The sequence below is a fragment of the Photinus pyralis genome, unplaced genomic scaffold, assembly GCF_008802855.1.
Source record: "Photinus pyralis isolate 1611_PpyrPB1 unplaced genomic scaffold, Ppyr1.3 Ppyr1.4_LG5, whole genome shotgun sequence".
NCBI classification, from domain to species: Eukaryota; Metazoa; Arthropoda; class Insecta; order Coleoptera; family Lampyridae; genus Photinus; species Photinus pyralis.
In genome coordinates, this window is record NW_022170596.1 from 39,564,046 (window position 1) to 39,586,068 (window position 22,023).

A 22,023-nucleotide genomic window follows, 5' to 3' on the forward strand; every position below is an offset into this window, starting at 1 on the left:
ACACTTATTCGTTAATTACATACTAATGACTTTAGATAAATACGCATGTGAATGGCTCAGTAGTTAACCAATGAGCTGTTAAACATTATCTTCCATGTCTGGTTTTAATGAATAAAGCAGATTTTGTCTAAAGATGGATGTCACATTTAACTCAGTCGAAACCATTTTAAAGATTTCGTTTGTTAGTCTACACGTCATCATGACAGTGAGAAAAAATATGTTCCAATGAGGATGGGAGTAGGTACATTTCAAAACCACAATGGTTGTAGTTTGTTCACGCAAAGAATCTCAGGTGGACATGTAGAAATGTTAAAGGGAGAGATTTGGTTTGAAGCAGCAAACCGGGGGCGCTGGCAAATAAAAATTTGTAATACTTTTCTACTTATAAGTCCTACATTAGATACTACCTACTTACGTTGGGGTGTAAACGAAATATATGAAAATGTACCTTCTTTCGCCCCTTCATTAATTTTTGACCGGGAAAAAGTAACCTGATCCGATGATCGAGAAACCTAAGGCTGCAAGGAAAATTAAATAAACAAAGAATAACACCAGGGGGTGATTTTAATTCACTCCACGTACCTTGAATCGAGAGTACCCACAGGTGTTAATGAAAGTATGACAAAGTATAGATCGTATGATTTCTTGAATGAAAGGCAAAGGGAAAAAGAGAAAAAACATTGGAAAGGTGAATGACAGGGGTTGTCGGTAGCAGTTCTACAATAACTGAGTTGCCTTCAACTGTTGCGATTTCTTTATTGTGTTTTTTTTCAGAATGATTGGCGATGAAAGGTTAAATGAAGCAAGCAATTTACAATGAAGTAATTACCTACAGGATAAAATAACTGATAAAATACCTAGTTGCTTAGTCTTTTTTTACATTACTTGTGTTTCTTGTTGTTTGTGACCGTATTGTTACCGGTTGGATACGAGCATAAAAATAGAAGGGTAGGTTACTAGGTTAGTAGACGATATGGTATGAAAGAACTAAAACAACCTGAGTACCTACCTATATCGGTCGTATAACGATGTTGGTTATTTCTACCATCGTGAGGTCTCAATTTTTATGCGCTTCTTCGATCTACGAATAATTTGGACCAAATTTAATATGTGACCAGAGGGCTAAACCTACGAGTAAATGTATTATATTCAGGAGGTGCGTAAATTAACCCCTACATATTATTTTCGATATCTATTTATATAGAAAATATACCTTAAGGTAAAGGAATTAATATGCGCAATATGCTCATTCTCTTTAGGATTTGCTTTCAGAAAATATAGACCTAAAAACTATTCTTGAGAAAAAATCGTTGGTCCGATATTCATTGAAGGGAATTTGAATGGAGAATTGTACCTTGATCTCTTGGAAAATGTAACAAATCCATTAATAACCGTATCTTTCGAGAACCAAGTGATGAAGTTGGAAACATGCTACTTAGTGGGGAAAACTTGCATTTACAACAAGATGGAGCTCCTCCACATTACGCTGTACCTACGTTCGAAATTGGTTCATTCGTCGGTTCATCCAAAGATTTGGGAAATGGATTGGCAGGAGGGGTGCTGGGGAATGGCCTGCAAGATCTCCATCTCGACTTTTTTCTCTGGGGTAAAGGCTCCTCTCGCCATAGTATCGAAGAGCTCAGACACAGAATTACGCAAGAATGTAGACAAATCACCCGTGAAAAATTCGTCAAAATTTGCGAAGAATTCAAAAACAGCAAATAATGGTGGCCATTTAGAACAAGTCATAAAATAATTTTTTATTTTATTTAATTTTATTTAACAGTTTAACAGTTTAACAGTGTATCCAATCCGCAATGTTTCGCTTTTAAAATTTTTTTAAGAATCGATCGAACACACTGTATAATATGGTGTGTAATAATAATAATAATAATAATGCCTTTATTACAATACAAACAATACAATATAAATTCAGTTTGAAATAGTGAAATGAATGAACGAAAAATGAATTGTTTTCCAAAATCTCCAAAACGATCGACTCCTGTTTTTATACAATGTAAAATTTCAAATAACTTACATTTATACTACTCGTTGCCAATGACTTTTTTAAGATTATTGGCGATTTGAATCAGAGACAAACTTGGCTTCAGCTTTCTCGAAATTTAGTAGTTCAAATTCTGTTCACTGGGAATATTCCGCAGTATGAAAGTATCACCCCATAATCACCCCTTATAATTAAACAGGTATACAAATTGGGTTATTAAACTTTTTTAATTTTTTTTTTTTAATAAATAAACGTTTAATGAAAATAATAGAACAAGAACAAATTACATATAAGAACGGGGTTTTAAAACATAATAAATTTCATCAAAAGAATTATTAAACTTGTTTTTTATCGTAACTCCAAGAATATTTTATTTCTTAATCCCCAATGCTTTCGTAGTAATAATTTCGTCGAATTTTTTCCCTTGTCGGCAATTTCGTCGAATTGGAGGCACAGTTTTCCCTTGTCATTCGGCAATTAACTTAAAACTTTCGCAATAAAAAAATGATGTAGTATGATTACGCGGATGCTAAATCTTCCGTATACCTCGATTGTACGAATTCGTTTTGAAAGTCCATAGTATATAGGTACGCATTATACAACGTCTAGGCATTACTTAAGGATTTAAGGAATTATGGGTCTGTCTCTTTTATTTATAAAAGGCTACTTATGAACTGAATGGGAGGGGGCGTACTATACACTAATATTCAAAAAGATGGTTCTATTGTCGGTAGAAGGTAAAATGATAGATGAAGAAACTGGTCAAAACTTTCAAAATGTCAAGTCCAAAACACTCGATTGTTGCGCAAAAGTTGCCAAAGATATAGCTATAAAGAGTATTTGCTGCTCTTTGCTTCCCAATACGCTCTTAAAGAAATTACCTATAGGTAAGGTAGGTTTAAGTACTCCAATAACTCCACAATTACTCATTCCTGTTGATTGTTATCGATGAGTTTTTATTAAAGAACTGTTTCCCACTTTCGTGTATTCTCGTAACATTCCATAATTATTGTTTTTGCAACTGCTGAAAGTAGCCATTAAAAGGAATATCTTATTCACCTGAAAAGACATTTGTGCCTGTTCTCGATCTTCCGTTGTAATTGCGAAATGATTTCAGACGACAAATATTCCAAATTCGACTTTTAAAGGTGCGTGGGTGGACTGGGTAGTGCAACTTCAGATGATAAAATTCGTTATGGAATTAGAGTCTCTGTGGTTCTTCAGTAAAGGCTAACGCTACAACTATAACTGAGAATTTTTTTTTGTAAATTACTAGATAATAAAATCTTTATTACACATGAAAATTTGTAAACTATTTTTACTAACTGTCGAAGCAAGAAACAATAAATCATGATGAGGCATTAACCTTAATAAATAAAATATTATAAACGTTGCCAATTACCAAAGCTTTGCTTAAAAACTCTTACCTGTTGTTGGATGGAGTACCATATTCTTGTAGGTATATTATTCTACGAACTTAGGCTACATGGATATATTTATTAAGGAGTCATAAATTACCTTTGTAGATGTAATTTATGAGTAACTTGAAGACAAATAAAAACTTCATGTTCTAACTTACAATGCTTTAATCACTTGGAAGCATTTTTATGATGTAATTTTATATATGTAAATCTAATAGCTTAATGAATCGCTTGATTAATCTAGACGAAAGCGACTGTCAGAAATCCTTTTTTTTTGGGAATAACTTCCTCTTAAAAACGGTGCCAAAATTTACAGTCTTAGCGAATAATAAAATGTTAGAATATATTTCTCTGTTATAAAGTTTCTTTCAAGATATTGTCTCTCGAACTACAAGTCACATAAATTATTAAGCGTAAAAAACAAATATCAATTCAAGGTTTATTTATGTTCGTTGAAAGTGATGCTATTTCAATTTCTCTTTTCTTAGTTTTCTGCAATGTTTGCTTATGTTAATTAGTTAGGTACTTAAATTGCACGCATACAAACATAATATGTTTGTTTATTCATTCGATTTTTGTACCATTTTCTCTGTCATCGCTAAGCTAAGGCAATGTTCATTCCTTGTCTAACAAGATTAGTTGCTCCATGTGATGCTACGAATTTTACTTCACCTAAACAACATTATCGGTGGTCAGTTGCATCAAAAACATTGAACAATTATTTAATGGCAATTAAACCACGTTCGTGTGACATGTTTCCTCAATTTGCGAATTTGGAGAGATACCCGACTGACTAAAATCTGCAGGTAACTCTTTGCATACAATACAATAAACTTCTGTTTCTGGAAAATGCAGGACATTTTAATTCACCAACACTAGCATTGGTTGTTGTAAGCAAGGAGTGATGGATATGGTATTTAGTATGCCTGGTAATAACATTGGAAAATCAGTATACCTACATTTAAATTTTGTGCAAAATTCAGGAACCACATAATTAATTAATTATGCGGCTTTTATTACACTTATTATTACAAAATGGTAGAGTTAATGCCTTAAATTATTGGGTAACGTTTCCTGAATTAACGTCTGCATTTGTAACACCAGGGTGTACTCCATGATACGATACTGTAAGTTCTATTATTTCCATTTATTACTTTTGCCTTTATTTTTGAGTGAGCGGGGTTTCATCCAAGGCTGCTCTACCCACCCAACCTACTATACATTTACAAATATCCATGCCCGAACCCGGATTCAAACAAGGGAGCCTTAGTACCTCAGTCCAGCTTCAACTGAACTGCGCCACACGGGCCGGCTCTATAATATGTAGTCTTGGATAAGATGGGATAGTGCGAGGCCTACGATACGTAGTGTGTGACGCTGTTGTATCTTAGCATTGAAAACAGTTATTAATTCATAACCCAAGTTGTTTTTTTTATTTAACCGTAAAAAAAAAGCTAAAAGTGAATTAGCAATATCAAGTAACAAGTGCGGTTAGAAATGCAATTTTATTTCAGATGTAAATAGAGTAAATTAATATAGATGCTGCTTTACGGATGTATATTAAGGATGAGGTAAACGAAGCGGGTCATTTGTAACTAAAATAATCGCGAGAGGAGCGAGTTAAACCGAAGCTTTGCAGTTCGCTCAGCGCAATAGCTTAGCTGAATAATTAACACAGACAAAATCGCGGGTTACACGGTTTTCTAAAACGACACCCAAACGTTAAACTACGCACCGCTGAGAGCCAATGGGCTTTAATAGACCTGCTGGGCAAACATATTTTCATTTCTTTTGCCGAACCAATGTTGACGAGACGGATATAATCACTGTGTCAAAGAAAAGATCGTAAAATATGTATTTCTTCAGCTCAACGCGGCGTTCTTGTCACTATTGAAATTTGTAATATTGCTACTGGTGTATTTATACCATCTAATACTTTTATTGTTCCCAGATCCAGGCCAAAACCGGAGCCGTTGGATAATGATCCTCCAGGAAGTAAAGCTGTTTATCATTCGTCAGAATGGAAATTTTTTCGAATTGCTTAGGTCGTTTTTTTCAGTTTTCGAAGCCCATCCCAGCAAAATGCCTTTTACTTTTGGACGGACATACGATCAATACTAGAAAAACTTGGACGTTATAGAGAAAACTCTAGTTAGTGATGTCGTGCTGCTTTCCACCGCACATAATACGTCAGATGTTCAAGAATAGATGCAGCAACACAGACAAGCCGATGTACAATCCTGCAATGGATCCGGTTGAAGCAAATAATAGGCGCCCTCCACAACATACGTCACCAATGCCAATGCTACAAAACAGAGTTGCAGGTGCAGAGTTACCTTCTGATCCTTTTACACCACAAAAATCATACCAGCTGTTTGATGATAAAGAAAATTTGTGTAGTACTACTCCTCCTGTTTCTTACAGTAAGTTCTATGCAAATAAAACTCCCTCTTGTACATTTACCATCAAGAAATTTGGAGCACTCCCTCACGCAGGAAGGAAAGATAATGCCAATGGGCAATGAGAAAACAAGAGGAACAACAGCTGTGATAACTCCAACACCTTCTAAACAGGAAGTTGAAATATCTATAAAGAATAAGCCCATCAAGAAGCCCAAACTGAACTTGGAAGAAAATCCAAAAGGAGAAAATTGGCAGGACTGTCGAGGTGGAGAATGATGATGGCCCTTACTCGTACGGTGTTTGTAAGGGTTAAACTGTGAATTTATTTTCTTATGTTAATTATAAAACGTAGGTATAATGTGTTCCGTTTACTTTTTCCTATTTAAGCAAAAATCACCTCTCCTAATAAAATCCACATCGTTATTCCCGGTGGCACTCGAAATTTTCTCTTCGCCGCCAGAACTGATAAAGTCTTTTATCTCGTACGTAACGTTTTTTGTCGAAAAACGAATTTCCATTAAAAAATTAAACCTTTGTGTTACTTCCCAGAACTGTATATGTATCTATTACTATTTTTACACCCTTGATAACATAGGTAAATAGGTGAAGGTATTTAAAGTTTGGAAATTTGCAGGTACTACTGAAAATATTTGAATGGTTTTTCTCCATTTTTTCGATTTCGATTTTATCACCAAAATTGGGTTTGAACAAGCATAACCCGTTGAGCTGCAATTAGAATGTTAAACATGCCGATTTTTTTTGTTTATATTTTCGACCTAGAATTAATTAACGGTTCACATCATACATATGTAAAAGAGTAAAATGAAAAAAAATTCAATAATCATACAGAGCTAAATCTGTCTATACATGTTTACCACTTGCATTTACGAAAAAAGGCACGCATGCAAAAGGTTTATGTAATGATTATACATCGAAACGTAAAGGCAATGCGGTTTAGCTGAGAATTTTACTAACAAGAAACATTTTACTCGCTAAAAGTGAAAGAAACACGTATTGTTGTCTTGTTCAAAATCCCATCCGCAACTAATAGAAGGTACACCTATAAGAAAGTGGTAGTTTACGCAACCCCTGTTAGGCTATCGGTAATACGAGGGTGTGAGGAAGGGTAGATTGCGACTCTGAAAGATCTCGTTAGTATTTATCTGTCCCCGAGGAGCACAGCGTCACGAAGATAGAAACGGCTCGTGGCCCGCTGCATTACCGCAGTACGATATTTTGCCAGCAGAGTATTGTACTGTTCTCCATCATTTACTGTTATCAAGCTACTTCTTGATTAATTTTAATTATTAGGGCGATGCTGTGAGCGCATAAATCGTTCTTGAATTATTTCTATCGTTATTTCACACTTTGTTTATTAATATACTTACTTATCATACCTAGCCGTAAACCGTTTATTGTGCATCTCTAATTTTTCAGGTAGTGTAATGTTATTATGACACTGTTATGGAGGTGGCTTTATTTTAAGACCTTCAAATTTCGATTTGCTCAACCCCAACACCCAAAGCTTATATTTAAAAAACTTCTATGGTATAACGGTATAAGGTTACGAAGTAACTTTGGTATCGTGTAAAATGGGGGTCCGTGAAGTGAGCTGACCATGAAAAGCACAAACAACGGATTTAGGTTTAATCGTTTGTGCTTCGTTTGTGCTCGTTTGTGCCGTATAAAGTAAGTCAGCAAAACCAACCATTCAAAAATTATGGACAATTCAAAATGGTCAGCTGACTTCACGCACGAAATTAAAGCACAAACGACGGGTTTAATTGCAATCGTTTGTGCTTCGTTTGTGCTCGTTTGTGCCGTATAACAAAAGTCAGTAAAACCAACCATATACACAATTTTTTAACAATTGTGTCCTTAATCTTGAGTATTTTAATTAAATTTCAATGTGTATATCTGTCAGTTTGAGTAACCATCCATCTTCAATAAATACTCCACCTTCCACTGTCAACATTGTTGCATTATTAAGGATAATAATACAAAAAAAATAATTTATTTCCAACAGCAAAACCTATTACAGGAAATTACAAAGGATAAGCAAAATGAAAATACAAACTTATAATCCTCAGCCTCCTCAGCTTTATAGTTTTTTATTGTCGTCCGTGTTGTACGGGTACTTTGGACATTAAGGATGGACGCTATTGATTTTCTTAAAGCTGGTTCCACAGGAACAACAGTTATCGGCCTTCGAGTGAAGCGGAAACAGGAAAAACTGCGGGTTCAATATAATAGAAATCAACATACTTCATTCCCTAGGTTATACTTATATCGAGTTCGGACTTTCGCTAGATTATTCCCTATGCCTCTTAGAAGTGTAATAATTCAATATTAGAACAAAATGTACCCAAAATTATTCTTTACACATGAATTTGGAGTTGTAAAAGCTTTTAAACGCATTATCTTGATGCTGAAATAGTACATTACGTGCACATTTGATAACCGCATGTGTGTGATTCAAAGATGTTCAATTATTTTTCTGATGCCACATGGATTTTGATCAAAACATGTCAAAATCGTTATTCTTGCACTGAGATCGATGGGAAAAAGTCCAACAGCATGATGCATCGTCTCAATGACCAACACATGAATTTGATGCATGTTTGGCGACCACATGGACTTTGATCAAAACATGTGAAAATGGTTATTCTTATTCATGTACCAAGATCATTGGAAACAAAATTAATAGCATTATCTCAATGGCCAACACATGAATTTGATGCAAAAATTCTGAAATTTAATTTTTATTTTTGCAATTCCTTTCTAGTGGACTCGTCGATTCTAGTCGACGCCAGCTTTTACAGTTTTTCTTCTCACCACTAAACTTGCATGGTACTTATCGTTCAGAAGTTTTGACATAAGTAGTTCGATAACGTTCATTCTTATATTTGAATATTATTAGATCGGTAATTATTTTCTTAATAGTGTTATCATTGTGATCATCATAATCACGCTACCTCGTTTTATTATACGTAATATAATATGATAACATTTATTTAATAATGAAGATTTTAAAATCAATTAACGTGTACATCTTGTAGGTATGTATATCTACTACACACAAAAAATAACCTGAGAGTCGGATACGTTTCGTTAGGTCCCTATACTCTATTCGAATTAATTTTTTTTTCAAATGTTTGTAATAGTGCTTCCGCCTTCTAGTTTTGTATAATTTAATAGCCCTTGAACAAATTTGAAAATAAAAAAGTAATTGAATATAACTTCAGCAATGCATTCTAATTAATAACTGCTGTTTAATATACAATAAGGCGGACCTTTAAAAACTTTTTTTTTATTAAAGAGACCAAAAAAATAAAAAATACTGTTTCTTTAAATATCAAATGGCTGATTTTTAAAGTAACCCACTAGGCCAACAACCCCCTTATGCACAACCCATACTGACCTAAGAATCTGACAAAACAATACTCAATTTCTGATCGTCTTTGGAAAGGTTATTACACATCTTGGAAAACATACAATGCCTGAGTATTATTTTTTTTAACTAAGAAAGATATCAAATGAACTGATAAATGTGGTTGTTGTAAAGGCTACGGAGAATCCTAATAACGTTTTTTTAAATAATTTTAATTGTTTGTTCCACACTCTAAGCTGTTTTGAAAAATAAAGAAACGTGTAAACAAATATAGAAAACGAGGTCCTGTGTATAACTAGGTATAGTATGTGCAAAACCAAATTTGGAAACTGGCGCTACATTTGCTTTTATTCCAAGTGGCTATGTATCAAATTTCATTTAAATACCTCCATAAATAAGAAAGTTTGAAATTCGGTTTGTAAATGGTCGAGATGCGCAAAGGGCACTGTGAATGCTGATCGATTAGGCTCAACTTTTGGAATTGCGTTTTATATGGCTAAAGCCATGCGCATATTGAATTTCATGCAAGTCTTCTTTATTTTTTTTACCTACATTGACAATTCACGAACTCCGATTCTACAAACTTGTTATTGAGGAAATCGAAAGTGTACTTTTGTACTTTTCGTATGCGCCACCTTAAGTCGGAAATCGTCAACATCTTTTCTTTATAAAGTTTTCCATATTTTTTTGAATTTATTTCTTTATTATAGGAGTGTAGTGTAGGTAATAAGAAATCAAACTTGGCGTTATGCTTATATTTTCTAAAGCTACCGATTTCGGCCTATGGCCATCATCAGGGTGTGGTAAAATGTTTTATAGATTTATAATATAAGTACCGTCAAATAGTTAAAGCTAATAAGTTGAAACAATAGTGGTAAAATTTTGGCATATCTAATGTAGTAAAAGTCTGAAATGAAAAGATTAAGATATATGACTAGCAGTAAATTGTGACTATATATTAAATAAGTTTAAAAATTTAAACAATTTTAGCAGTATTGTTTCAACTTATTAACTTTAACTATTTGACGGTACGTATATTATAAATCTCTATCAGAATCGTAATAATTAGAACATTTTAGCACAGCCTTTGGAAAATTTAAGCATAACCCCAAATAGGACTTCTTATTACCTACACTCCTATAAATCGTTAACACTATTTAATGGAAAAGCAAAATATTGTTTTGTTTTGTAAAATATTAGCATTACATGATATGTGTAAATATGAATGTATTTCTTCATAAAACTTTACATACAGTTACATATTATGTACAATTACTTAGATACGTTAAATAAGTAAGTCTTTACACTATGGTTAAATCTACAGCTGTTTGAATTCGTGCATCTTATGTTAGGTGTTCTGCAATTTGGTGCATGCATTATATCTATAATTGTGTAGGTATTACAGGTTCTCTTAGGGCTGGTTTTACAATTACACTTTTGCGGAGAATAAGATATTCCTGGAATAACTGCCATAGCAACATGTATGCCATTGGTTGACACAATGGTAACCAACGCAACCGTCGACATTTGTTCTAGGGAAAGCTTATTCTCGGTATATACCTTCATTGTAGAATTGGCCCTTAAAGACTTATTATATCGAACATACCGGCAAAAACTAAACTCAAACAATTGAACCTGAAGCCCCCGTTTGCGCTTTCATTTTCGTCCGTGAAGTCAGCTGACCATTTTGAATTGCCCATAATTTTTGTATGGTTGGTTTTGCTGACTTTTGTTATACGGCACAAACGAGCACGAAGCACGATTGCAATTAAACCCGTCACGTGCGTGAAGTCAGCTGACCATTTTGAATTGCCCATAATTTTTGTAATACGGCACGTTGCGTCGTTTGTGCTTTAATTTCGTGCGTGAAGTCAGCTGACCATTTTGAATTGCCCATAATTTTTGTATGGGTGGTTTTGCTGACTTTTGTTATACGGCACAAACGAGCACAAACGAAGCACAAACGATTAAACTTAAATCCGTTGTTTGTGCTTTTCATGGCCAGCTCACTTCACGGACCCTTTACGGGTGATTCCTTGCTTTTGTATATAAATTTTAATCCTTAAATTTAATCATATTGCTAAGACTCCCATTCTAACAACTTCAAATTTTCAAACATCCAAAAAACGACAAGAACCATGGTTGCCATCACCTAGCGGTTCTCAAACTGTCATATCCTTTTTTTCTTCCAATTACGAATTCGACGTTTTAGCAATCAGCATTTCACAATTATGTATCCTCCGATACACCCTCTCTTAGGTCCCTATTTATCATCGTATTCTGTCTTCTGTCTTGGAACAGATCTTCCTCTCCTCCTTTTCCATCTGTAGAGGGTTCCATTGAAATATTCTTTTCTGGCATTCTTTGAACATGACCGTATTATCGGTTAAAGGTGTGGGATTTAAGTCGGGTCCTTGTTTGTGGCCCTTTTTCCTCCATATTTCAACGGTTTCATTCTTACGTTTCCAGGTCTGTGTGCTTTACTGTTTTTAACTTTTTTCAATGCTTTGTTTATATTTTCGTCTGTGATTTCAGCTCCCTTGTCATTATTGTCGCAATATACCTATTGTGAGCCATATTCAGGGCTCTGATCTTTAAGTAACTTTGAAACAGAAGATGTAAAATAAAAGTACGGGTAATATTAACGTTCTCCGAAAAGATGCAGGAAATACACTTGGGCTCAATATTTACAAAAGGTTCGCATTCAACTCATATGTATATATACATTCAATTCTGCCAAAAATTGCTGGAGTAAGCCTATACTTTGGCATATTTTAGTACATGATTTAATAAATTTGAATTTTTCACCCTTATACCACTCATTCCTTCTTATAAGAAAAAATTGTACCCTAAGTCATCGATTCGGGACTCAATTTCAGTTTTATACAGATCCCTATAGAAAATTGAAAATATGGTATAACCACATAACTAACATGACGGTTGCATGGTAATATAGAAAGCAACCTTATAACATTACTTGCTATGTAAACCGTTATAATTGAATAAGGAATCAGATTCCGTACGCTATTATTACCTAAAATGGTGGACAAAATAAGTTTACCATTAGATCAGTTTTCAAAATTGCAAAATTGAAATAAATTTTATTAATTAACTATTGGTGAATATTATTGCGCATTGCCTGTTACGGCGGTTAAAGGCTAGTATTTGTACAAAGCCGCCATGGTAAGATCTTATCTTTACCCTACCTGTATTATTCTTTTAACGTTACGTAATAACACACATAAGGGTTTTTAATGTCAAATTTTAGAGTACTACCACTTCGAACGTAGTCAAGTATTCCAGCTAAAACCTTTATGTTTGCACAAAACTTTTTGAATACCTATCTACATTTGTAATGTGGGTAATGAACTTGTTAGGTTTGCTAATTCTTAATCGACAAATTGGTTCACATAATAGCTATAAATAAATAACGAGGTAAAAATCTCTATGGGGCTATTCAAAGTGAAAGGGTGCGATGATGAAAGTCGCCCCCAGCGAACCGGCAATCGTGACGTTCGTTATTATTGTACCTACAGATCGTTAATGATTTTCTACGTCTGCAAATCCGGGGAAATATAGAGTACACATCGTTTGATTATACAGTCGGATTGCATGGCATCGTTGCGTTTCAAAAATTATCGCTAAATAACCACGTACGATTGTTTTCGAATTTCACAACTCGAAGCTTAATAAAGAAAGAGACGAATGCGAGAAAAATGCGTGTATAGTTTTTATTGATCTTTCACCGTAAACCGTACCATCATAAATAGTAACCAACAATTGTGCAGACGAGTGTAATTGGGCGTAATTTATGCGTAACCACGTCGTTTCCAGTAGGTGGGGGTGTCCTGACCATAATGCAACTGCACGTATCTACCATTGTTAGGTCTACTTCCGGTATTTAGTAAGAATGTCCCAGCTCTTCGCACCTGCAAATGGTGTTACTCTAAGCTCGATTCAGGGGATATTTTATTTTTTTATATTTAACTTTGTTTTGTATCTAGGTACAGTTTCGCCTTTACAACTAGTCTAACGGTAAATGCAGTACTTATACCAGAATTGAGTTGTTTGCGCAAAACTGAAAAGGGATCGTTTACAAAATTGGCGTTGTTTCAATGATCGATATTTTGGATTTGTGCACGACTGACTTAATGACCTGGAAATGAGATGTGATATTATCATACGGCTTTCACTAAACGTATGACCACCGACAGGGACAAATTTTAGGATAGGTTTAATTTGTTTTATACTTTGTTCGTTGTCACTTGATCTCCGCCACGTCAAAATTCCTATTGATCCGAAAAAATTGACATTCAAGTTTACCTTTTGAAGATATGGAGATAATATCTTTTACTAAGAACTACTAATTGGCACTATAATTAGGTATCAAAAATCCAAGGAACTCATTTTGTATAATTATTGAATCTAATAATTACTTATTAATATGTTAATCGAAATGGCAAATAAAATGTTTAGCACGTGAATAAAATGATTAAAAAGTCACACTATTCCTACTAGGTACCTTTGACATTTTTTTTGTTAGGGTTTGTTTACAAAACATTCACCGTTTCCTGCATTTTTTTCCAAAGAGGAAAATTTCTTCAATTTTGAACATGAAAGTGTGTTTGAAACAGCAAATCATATAATAACCAGGAAAATTCATACCACAAGAGGTTCGGGTTGCAGTATCCAATTTATTGACACAAAAATCAAAATTAGTTTACGAAAACGAGTAAAAAACAAAAGGAAAACAAAACGAATGGAAGGCTTTTATTTTGTAAAAGCCCAGAGTGCTCTAAATGTCGTTAAATTTCGGTCAAATTTCTATACAATCCTTTGGAAATACCTACAAACCGCCGATCTCGAAGCCCCAAGAAATTACGAAAGTTGTTATATTAAATTGTTTAGGAAAAAGAACAGAGGGAGAAGTTTTGTTAATAAAAGTTGCAGAAATATTTCAAAAACTATGCAACGCAACGGCTGTATGAAGCACAGATCGATTAGCATCGACTCCTAGGCTCTAGGCCAGGGCCGCTCAACTCTATACCATAATTTCTAATGGCTCGCTGTCAAATTTATAAACGGCAGACGCGTCCGCAGGCATGCGAAAATTGACCCTTCCCCGTAACTATTTCAGAATGCAAACTCAGTTTAATGACTATTGAATGTGTGCTATAATGGTCTAGGGGCAAGGATATTCGGCTTGCGATCGAGCAGTTTGGGTTCGATTCTTTGCGTGAAAAGTTTTTTTTTACAAAAATGTGTACTTACCCCAATTCAGAGAGGTAGGACATTAGGTTATTTGTAGGTTTAAGGTTTTTTGAAAAGTAAAGTTGTACAAAAATCGGGGGATGCCGAGAAAAAAAATCCTTTCTCGAAGCCTATTGAAAAGAGTGTTTTAGTGCAGTCCTAAAGGTACCAAATAAATATCGTCAGTGGCCCACCGAAAATATCTGAATCTTCTGTTTGGCCCGCCAGTTAAACACGTTGAGAAGCGCTGCTCCAAGCAAATAAAGTCGGAGGTTGAATGAATCGTTTCGCCATTAGGCTAACGCATTATTATTATTGTCTACCGTTCATAAGAAAGATTTCATGGGTGATAATTCAATCAAATCAAATCTACCAAAACGGTTTAAGTGTTCGAATTATGCTCCAATGATAAAGTAGTGATAAATAATCACTTGACGCCACAAGGTCATGACCTTGGGATTTTCTCGAGCAAGTTATGACCATGGGTATTTCCCGATTACGCCGAAAGATCATGAAGTTGGCATTTCCCCAGTGCATTCGCAGGGGCATGACCTTGGGTTTTTCTAGAGTTATGTGACATCGCATAGTCTTCGATATTCTCCAAAGTAATGACTTTGGGCTAGGATTTTGATGAGTTTGTATCTTTTTTTCTGAAAGTCTGAGACATTGCTCTATTATATATAAACGTGTTTCAGGATAAATTGAATGAAATGACAGCAACTTGTTGGTGCATTTTTTGCATTCTTTGCCATTTTTGAGCAATGCGTCATGTTTTTCTAATTTTTACGGTATTTTTAGCATTTTTTGTGTGTTCTGCATTGAATTTTTAGCATTTTTCAGGAATAGCGCTGATTTTTTTGATATTTTACGGTACTTCTCTTGACGAACTTATAAACCTTTGTTAAAGTTTTATTTTTCATGCAGTCTTAGATTTCTAAAACACAATGCAATATTTTTCTTTTCTCGGTAGTTCCGGATATCTTTACCTGTTTAGAAATAAATCCTAAAACCTCCATTATAAGCTAAATGCATAGTTAACGTTTTCTTGGAACGTGCTTAAGTCATCCACAAACGAATGCCCTCTAAAAGGGATTAAATTTCTTTGGGATGCTGTAAGTGAGTCAGTACCTTACATACCTAGTTTCTACGACTGGCCTGCAGAGGGTGGAAATGAACCACCAATGAATTTCCTGTCTTATCTTACCTAATTGCTTCTTAACATAATTTTGCGGTCTTATTCAGTTTCATCAATAAATGTATTTGTTATTTAAAATGTCATCTTTTTAAATTTTTAAGTCATTTTACGAGATTTTTAAGTCATAATTGCATTTTCGCTGATTTTTAACGTCATTAAAATCCTAGCCCTAGTAATGACCCTAGGAACCAAAGCGTGACATAAGTAAATGAAATGATGAGAGAAAGATGATGTATTGCAAAACCCAGGGACATCCCGGGGAAATGACCTTAGGAAATCCCAGGGACATAACCTTGGGAAATCACAAGACCATGCGACATCATACGACCTCGGGAAAACGACGCCATAATAATGTCGGAATGTTAAGTTACACCTACGCAAATGATTTAAACAATTCGAAGATGCTGCGCTCCAATATAACGACGTGTAAAATTAAGAAAGGAGGAAGGAAAGATAACGGAATGGGAAGAATGTTTTAAATAACCGAATCGAACGTTAAAAGTGGTTTTTTTGCTTGGTGGGCGTTGTGTGTGTGTGTGATTGGCAATTTTGACATGATGGTAGGTTCTTGAAATGACAGTCAGTCTTATTTAATTGTAAAGTTTTGTGGAATAGTTTAAGTCGTGGTGATAAAAGTGAATGTTTAAGTCAGATTAAAGAACTGAAGTTTATGGTTCGTGGCCAGTCAACATGTTTTAACGTGATTTTCTCAAAACTGAACAGAGCAGACAACTATTTTTGTATTGCATATTCCTTAAATTGTTTATTTAAAGAAATTCAGCTTTGCACCTACAATGTGACTGTACCTCTGACTGTACTTATTTTTATTGCATCTTTATACCGAGGCCCACGCTAAACGCACCAACACCCGACTGGCCGTCTACGATTACTACACTAAGTACGCACCTTCAACGTTTTACAAAGTTTCAGGTTTGAGAAAATGGCATGAAAAATGTTCACGGGCTCCCCGACTACTACGAGGTATTTAGTCGGAGTGTTGTGTTTATCAAGCAGTTATCGCTTATGTGAAGTCTTTCTCAGTACACTTACAGGTTGTTTTCCACCATCAAAGAGCTAATTTTACATATGCAATTCAAACATCGCCAACGTCGTCTACATCGAGATTTAAGTACAAGTAGTAGTATCAAAGAAGTAACTTCCGAAGCATCATAGTTTGGTGTTTGTGTGTTTATTCATGACTTAGAGACATACATGTGTACTCTGGCCCTGAGTGCCTATTTCTATTTCAGCCTTATTGATAGATTTTGTCTAATAAATTTGTTTTAACTGTGATAACTCGGTGTTGTGTCTCGTTGAGCCTAAATTACGACCTAGATAGGAGTTCTCATGCCAAATTTTCTGTTGGTACTCAGTGTTATGCCAAGCGCATAGATAAAAATTTGTAATATGATTCTTTCGAATTGTGGAGTTGATGAGAATACTGCAGAGTTTTTTAAATTAATAACATTAAAGTCTTATCGAGATTTTTCGTAGTTTGGATGCTGGACGTGTCCTGGAAAAAATTACAAACATTTAGTATGAAAGATTTTGTGAGTACCTAACTGTGCATTGTTGAGCTAGTTCGACAGATGCAACAGCAACCTATAAAACCTATAATGAAACAAGAGCAGATACGACAAAAACGCAGAGACTATTAGAGATGGTAGAAATGAAAGTACTCCAAAACATAACAAATCGAACGTAGAGAAGTGAGGAAGTGAGAACGAGATACAAGACACAGAAAATAAACCAGTGAACCATGAAAGTATAATGGAATCAACATGGAGAAAGAATTGAAGAAATCAGAACAGTGAAACAGCACTGATATCCAAACGGAAGAAGAGCTCGAGAAAAAGTGGCCTGATATTCCACCGCCTGGCTCCCACTGCAATATTTATGTTGTTAGGGAATTAATTTGAGCCCTCACTTCCTCAAGAACATTTGATGTAACTATTCTCTAATCAATGTCAACAAAATCTTATATAATTTTGCCTTGTTCTCATGTGGAAATAATCACAATCACACTTCACGTGAAAGGTAACGCTCTGCACTTCGGTTTACGTACTTTTATAACAAAATCGCTCAAAACAATTGTAATGAACAAATGTGTTGGATGCACCTCGTAACCCTCGTGCCCTAATTAGTATCGCTTCAATCAGTCCCAAAAGATTATAAATAATTAAGTAACTTCACAAGATCTTAAATATGATAAAACAAAATTGGCCCACCCAGTTTTCGTAGGTCATTCGTGACAGTTCCACTAATCAACGAAGATGGCATAATTATGAGTAGTAACAATATAAAACACAAGAAAGCATTTTTATGGCATGTCGTTTTAGAAGGAACTAATTACGGCCTAGACATTTTTTTAAATTTTATTACTATTACTACCTAATTCCAATAATGGTCTCGTGACACTGTAGGATACTCAAACCCATCCATGATGGTACGAGTTTATGTTTTAGTTTTTCTACACGTGTATGACCTTTGAACTTCATTTTAACTAATATACCGCCGTCGCTTAAAATGTATAAGGTGTAAGTAATAATTAGCAACCATCGCAGGTGCTTGATTCAAGTAGCCAATTTGTTACTACCACTAATAGATAACTAAGAAAATTGTACTTGTCAGATATAGACCATGTGATATTATTATGCAGATTCATTGTAGACAAGACAATTAATTATTTAACCGATTTCATTTCATGATCTCATGCATACATGCAAGACACTTTTAATTCCGACAAATCGTTAACATCGAGGCGATCAAATATTTATTTATGTTCAACAAAAATAATCAACTGTCGAAAATAAATTAGCTGCAGCCTGAATAAATTTATAAATCATTAATCATCGCATTATTTGTATACGTGAAGAATATTAATGAAGTCTTCGACGGAATTTTCATATAGTAATGTACACTTTACAATTTTTTTGTGTGTAAAAAGTTAGTTGTTGATTGATATGCGTAAGAATGCCCGTTGTGAAGCTGAGGTCGTATAACAAACGTAAAATTGTCGATGATACTTTGCTAGTAATTCCTTACATAATTTTACCTTGATAGCGTCTTTTTATGGTTGATTGCTTGATTAATAGTGTAGAATTCAATTATTGTGTGAAGCAAAAAAATGAATGATTAACACCAAATTAAAGTAATTAGTCTTACAATTTCCGGTGTTAATCGTCACTTTTTTAGAAGGTTTAGGTTTGTTCTCTGCGTTTATAAACGTGCAGTGGCGGACTGAACTCTAAGGATCACTTGGCAATAATGTCGTGTACAAATCTCAGCCAATGTTTCAAAATGTCGAGCAAATGTATCTAGTAACTGGTTGTTCTTTAAGAAAATTCGTCCCTGAAAGTGTCGCCCATGCAGACTATGCTCCCGATGCGGAATACTCCTTCACCAGGAACTCGCTCCCAGTGAAATTCCAGTTTAGGAAAATCGACCCCGACGGATTGATCTCAAGAAACTTGTCTTCAAAATAACTGCTATGCATAGCCAATCTCATTCAAAAAATTGTAGAGGTAGGTAGTGACTTGATAGTATACAGAATTATTCCCTTCTCTACCTCTAAATTTACGGGGGTGCCAGTCATTTTATGTTTGTTGCACTATATTGTATTTTGGCCATATTAAAGGAGACAATAACACTCTCCGGTACAGTTGCTCCTGGAATATTAACCTCCAAGATATTCGCCACCGCCCAATTTTAGTACTTAGAAGATGCCGAAAAATTTTGAACACGTTCCGATTTTAAGGCCATTTACAATTTTTTTTTTTTTGTGTCAGGTGGGGAAATGCATTATGCACACTCCGGATGGAAAAGTCCGGAGTAGTGTGGGACTCTCACCCACTAAAACCCCACCTGAGGCTTCGGCTTCTAGGGCCATTCGCCTTTATACATACTTTTACACAGAAAAAGATGACTATATAAGTACAATGGGACAGAAACGGATCTAGTTACATTTATTAACATACAAAACCAACAATTTAAAAATATCATAGATCATTTGCTATACCAATTCTTTGGATGAAGGCAAGAGTATTTTTACATTGCTCTTTGTTTTTAAAGTTATTTTCCCATGCAGGGTCGATATTAAAGAGCACACGTACATCTGTGTACTGCGGACAGACAGAAATAATATGATGTGGTGTTAAAATAACACCACATTGTTCGCATAGTGGCCGTTCTTCGCCCGCCAACAAATATCCATGAGTGAGGGCAGTATGCCCCAGCCGGAGTCTGTACAGCCTGATCAAGTTCAAACGCCCAACGTCGATATAAAATAGCGGATCCAGACTCTGTTTGATCTTCTTCAAAGCCGTATCAGTCTCCGACCACTGTTCACTCCACCGCTCATAAATTTTCGTCTTCACAAGTTCACGTCGTGCAATAGATGACATATTCGTAAAGTCAACGTTATCCAGTTGGAGATAGTTTAATACCTCTCTAGCTCTAACACCTAACGATCTACATCTATTTAGCCGAGCAATTGTAGTTGCATCAGTAAGTGATATAAAATTTGGATGTTTATCATCTATCCTTACTTTTATATAATAGTTTGCAACAATCTGTTTCCGGCGTAGAGCTAGAGGGGGAATATTTGCCTCGACGTGGAGCGATGTTACCGGACTTGTTGGATATGCTCCCAAAGAGTAGCGAATGGCCAGGTTCTGAATCTTGTCAAGTTTCTCAAGCAAAGTATTACTGCCACATGTAGAGTACGCTGCACATCCATAATCCATCCTTGACAGGATGAGGGCTTTATAAATATCTAGGAGGGTCTTAGGGTGAGCTCCCCACCTATGATGAGCTAGAACTCTCATAATGTTCAGCGATTTTCTACATGTAGCCGCAACATTCTCCAAATGCTTTGACCATCGTAATTCCCTATCAAAGGTAAGTCCGAGGAACTTGACTTCTTGGACAACACTGATTATACGATTGTTCATAAACAAAACGGGGTCATAGTGGGGCTTACGGAGTCGACAAAAGTGAACAACCTTTGTCTTCTCCTCCGACAGCACGTACCCGACAGCATTGGCGTTATGACAAATGATGTTAATTGCCGTTTGTAGGTTTCGAGTTATTGTGCCAACCGTCTTACCAGAACAACAAACCATTAAATCGTCTACGTATAAGCATTTATCAATTGACTCCTCAACACCTTTGGCTATTTCATTTATGGCGATGCCGAACAGGGAACAACTGAGTGTTGACCCCTGCGGCACACCATTTTCTAAAACATACTCTTTGGAGTTGATATCGCCGATTCTTACACAGAACTTCCTATCCTCTAAAAAGGATTTTATAAATTTAGGTAAATTCCCTCGAAGATTGTATTTATACATATTTTGCATTATTCCATATCTCCAAGTCATGTCATAAGCACCTTTTATATCGAAGAAGACCGCAACCAGATGTTCACCACTGTCAAATGCCCTCAGAATTCTGTCTGTCAGTTTGACCAGATGGTCTACCGTTGACCGTCCTTTCCGAAAACCAGTTTGGTAAGGCACGTATACGTTATTGCTTTCGAGAAATGTTTGTAGCCGCACATTAACCATTTTTTCTAGCAGTTTTCCCAAGCAAGATGTCAAACTAATTGGGCGATAACTTTGTGCCTGCAACGGATCTTTTCCTGGTTTCGGTATAGGAATTACGATGGCTTGCTTCCATTCTGAGGGGTAGGTAGAATCATTCCAGCAGTTGTTGAAGAATCTTAAGATGGTATTTTTCATTTCAGAACTACAGTGGCGAAGCATCTGGTTATGGATAGCGTCTTCTCCCGGTGAACATGACTTGGTGTTACGGATTGCTGCCTCCAATTCTTCTACAGTAAAAGGTACGTTACAGTTCTGTATATCATCTGTGTTAAAGTCAATTAATACTGCTTCTTTTTCAGGTTTGGTATCTAGAATGGTGTTGGAATAGTTTGACGAGCTACTGACTTTATAGAACTGATCTGCAATTATGTTAGTTATGTCTTGCAGTTTATTGGTAATTATTCCATCGGAATTGCGCAAAAACACCGGATGACTGCAGCTGTTTTTTCCAGATATAGTTCCGACTTTCTTCCAGACATCATTACTGGTAGTCTCTGGTGTCATGGTTGTTACATAATGTTGCCATGAAATTCTTTGGGCTTCTAGTATTCCCCTACGACACTGAGATCTTCGTTTTTTGAACTCTACAAGATTCTCCAACGTAGGATTTCGACGAAATTTATTTAGAGCTTTTTTCTTTAATGCTATTTTTTCTTTGATTTCAGGTGACCACCACGGGACCATCTTTCGCCTATTGCCAGGTTTAGATTTAGATATGCTGGCGTCAGCGGCGTTTATGATGGAAGAGGTAAT

The 22,023-nt window shown here is 35.5% G+C and overlaps 1 long non-coding RNA gene across 1 annotated transcript; it reads left to right on the forward strand.

Annotated features, from left to right (window-relative positions):
• Positions 1 to 19,443: 19,443 nt before the first annotated feature.
• Positions 19,444 to 21,584, forward strand: LOC116170096. The gene is made up of 3 exons (XR_004145154.1): positions 19,444 to 21,351; positions 21,411 to 21,509; positions 21,570 to 21,584. It is a non-coding gene; the product is annotated as an uncharacterized LOC116170096 (long non-coding RNA).
• Positions 21,585 to 22,023: the final 439 nt, after the last annotated feature.